Here is a 3,919-nt window from a genome sequence, read left to right on the forward strand (position 1 = left end):
TATCATGAAGCAGAGCATTAACTGACAGCCTGAGGTAGTCAGTCAGTTGAGGACCCCATGGTGATGCAAAGCATTGCATAATGGGCTAGGTGGGCTTTGGGATGGGGAGATTCAACTTTCCCACAAGATCCCAGCTAGAGAATTGTGTTGGAGGCAGAGTATAGTACTGGACAGGATAATGATGTGATTTCAAACAGGAATTTTAATTCTTTCTCAAGAAATGAACATATGTATTTGGTTTAGTATATTTTATTTGGAAGGAGAAAAAGATCCAAATGATGATATAATTGATACCTGGCAAAGGCAAGGTATTTAGATACAGATGATCTGAATGAATGAATAAATGAATGAATGAATGAATGAGTGAATAAATGAGCAAATAAATAACATGCCAGATAATTAATTTCACTCACGTTTATTGGATACATAGAATGTACAGGCTTTTAAGGGGAGGTCCTAGTATATATAAATAAGTCAGCTGATCCACTAGGCAGTGAGCAAATAAATGAATAATTTCCTCTCCTTTGTGTTGCATGTCTAGTTCTCACTACTAACTGCAGGATCTTGGGCAAATTATTTAACCTCCCTGGGTCTTGGTTTATGCATCTCTAAAATTGGATGTGTGTGGTGCCACAAGATGCCAAGATAGATGCCAAAGCTTCTGACAGTTTTCAAATTCTGTTTCTCATGCTTTATTTTGTAAGAAGCGGTGCTCTTGCTGATTGTGTATTAATTCATTAAAGCAATACTTATTGAGTACGTGTATGGCACTGTCCTGTAATTGCCGCCTAACTTATTAAATCACTTTTCCTTTCACCACTATGAAAAAGCACTGCTAAATGTCAGGGAGAAAACCCTCCATAAGTGGATCACTATAAAATTCATACCAAAATTGTAAGCACTCTTTGATTTCTGGTACAGCCTTGACCAGGAGTTAGGTTCTCTCCTACCTTTTCCAGAGTTTCTTTTTTTTTTTTTGAGACGGAGTCTCGCTCTGTCGCCCAGGCTGGAGCGCCGTGGCGCGATCTTGGCTCACTGCAAGCTCCGCCTCCCGGGTTCACGCCATTCTCCTGCCTCAGCCTCCGGAGTAGCTGGGACTACAGGCGCCCGCCACCACGCCCAGCTAATTTTTGTATTTTTAGTAGAGACGGGGTTTCACGGTGTTAGCCAGGATGGTCTGGATTTCCTGACCTCGTGATCCGCCTTTTCCAGAGTTTCTAAGTTTCAACAAGTGCTGATCAGAACACCTGTGGTGAGTGCTGTCTCATCCTGATGCCTTCTAAAACATCCCCGGGGAACAGCTCTGTAAGGATCTCCAGGCCTTTCCATCGACCAGCACTACTGAGCAAAAAGGTTTGTTTTTTTTTTTTTTTTTTATCATTTCAGAGACATTTGGTTATTTAAAGATTTGATTCTTTATAAACACATCCATCCCATGTGATAGAGAAATGGAACTAGCAGATGTTGCTGGATTTTTCTTTTTACCTAGGGATTGCATGGTATCTGTTTTTCAATTTCCAACTAAGTATTAAATGCTTGTATAATTTAAGTGTTTCATTTAATTAAGCTTAAAAATGTATTTAAACTTTAGATCAGCCTAGATAACTTGAAAATAGAAACAATTGGAGCAGTTCTGCCAGTTCAGGCTTGATCTAGAGTGCACTCCATTTTAAATGATGCAGGCAATGATAAGTATAGGTCTAGTGGTTTCTGGACAAATCAACTGTAAATCCTTGAGTCTTTCAGGGCTATGTTTATATAAGTAAGTTTATCACATTCTATGTCTGCTTCCCATCATTTTAAAATTAGCCCATTTGTTGGACCTGGAATGGGTGAAGAATAAGTCTTTGCTTAAAATTACAAACTGGTGCCAAGTCAGCAACATGATACACCTAAAAATTCTTATTATAGCAGAAAAGCACCTTGACATCCACAATAAATACATGCCCCAAAACTGTTTAAGTACCTAGTTTGAACATCTTGCTACTTTCCGTGTTTATGGGTTATTGCTCTGCCACTTGAAATATAATTGAATTCAGCAGTTTTTCTTCAGCACAAAGGTATAAAATAGATCACTTATTGTTTGCTACACTGAGTGATGTCTACAGACTAGGCCTAAGGGAGAAAAATGACATGTGGTTTACATGCATATCTACGTTGGTGATTTTCCTCAGAGATACTAAGGGCATTATTTGACAATAGTAGACAGATTGACTTTGTAAAGTACAATATGATAATTCCTTTTTAATGAATATGTGTTCCAAACAACATCTTTTCTTATGGGGGAGTAAATGTATTTTCTCTATAATAAAAGTAATTATATAAGACATTTAGGAAGTTGTATTTCCTCCCTCCAGAACCCAAGTAGGCTAATTCTTTCTTCCTTTCTTCTCTTTTCAAGAGAGGCAGGCTCTGAAGGTCTGTGTCAGTGGCTTGTCCACATCTGAATGGTTCTTTTTATGGGGCACAGAGTCCTGCCAGTGAAGCACTTACCCACCCTGTTCTTTTCCCAAAAAATACAAGTCTCTGAAAAGGAACTCATTCCTCTTTGTTGCTTCTACAGACCAGCACTGAGGAAGTGAGAGCTTGCTGAAACTTTTGGTCCTCTCCTCTCCATTCCTGCTTTGATGAGTATCTTCTGCGCTACTTGAGCCTCACTCTCCTAAAAGCCTTCCTGCCTCAGGATTTGCCTGGGCACAGTCCATGCTCCATGTAGAGGTCAGCTCTTCCAGAAATGCAAATTCAGTGATGTCACAGCCCTGCGTGAAATACAAAGTTGTTCCCGTCACCTTCAGGATGCACTTAAACATTTGGAGAATGTCATAAAAGGCATCATCATTATTGGCCCCTCCTGCCCACCCAGCCTCATTCCCTTTCACTTGGATACACCTGGTCTCTTTTTCAGTCTTACCTGAATCAGGTTTCTATCAGTCTTTCCATTTGCCACACAACTTCTCCACCTTCTTCATTTGACTGACAACAAACAAATCCTTCACTTTTTTATGGGAAGTGCCACTGGTCTCCATGCTGAGTTAGGTGCTTTCTCTATCAGCTCCTACAGTGCCTTGTGCGTGGCCTATCATAGTACTTACTTCACCTATTTACCCATTTACTCTTCCGTCTCTCCCATTAGACAATGAGCCTGTCATGTTCATAGCCCTAGCCATTACATCTTTGCCTTTACCTAGTGTGTCTCTGACAACAACAAGACAGCCTGATGTGTAGTCATTTCTTAATAAAGACTGTTTGCAAGAATGAATTTATCCACCCATTAGTTCTTACTCTGGCTGACTTTGTTTTAAAAGAGCTCTGTTACTAAAGGACTGGTTTTGCTAGCAGAACTATATATAGGGCATCTGTTTCAAAATAATTCTGTGCCTAATTGGTGCTACTTATAGGATTTCATATCAGCATTAGTATCCCAGAATATCACCTGGGTCACAACACTTTATACAGCACAGCAGCATATGCTGAAATATGACGAGAAAGTATTCTGAAATCCCAAGCAAATATTTCAGGAAGACCCTCTGTATACTCAGTTGTTTGTACAGAAGCTCCCAAGGTCTGTCTTTTCATGCATTCTCCTACAGAACGGGAGCTGTTTGAACAGGACTTATGTCTACACTGTGTTATTCAATGGTTAAGTCAAATGCTTCCACATGTATTGTTAAAAATATAGTTTTCTTTTTCAAACAATTTGTACCTATACTGTGCTCACCTGAGCACTTTGTTCATTATCAACTGGTGAGCAAGGTGAAAAAACCACTGGACCTAGGGCTGCAAACACCAGCTCTGAAATTGGGGATGTAGAGTTAGAAAATGGATTTTTTTTTTTTTTTTGAGACAGAGTCTAGCTCTGTTGCCAGGCTGGAGTGCAATGGTGCGGTCTTGGCTCATTGCAATCTCCGCCTCTCAGGTT

Source organism: Nomascus leucogenys, chromosome 17 (genome assembly GCF_006542625.1).
Source record: "Nomascus leucogenys isolate Asia chromosome 17, Asia_NLE_v1, whole genome shotgun sequence".
NCBI classification, from domain to species: Eukaryota; Metazoa; Chordata; class Mammalia; order Primates; family Hylobatidae; genus Nomascus; species Nomascus leucogenys.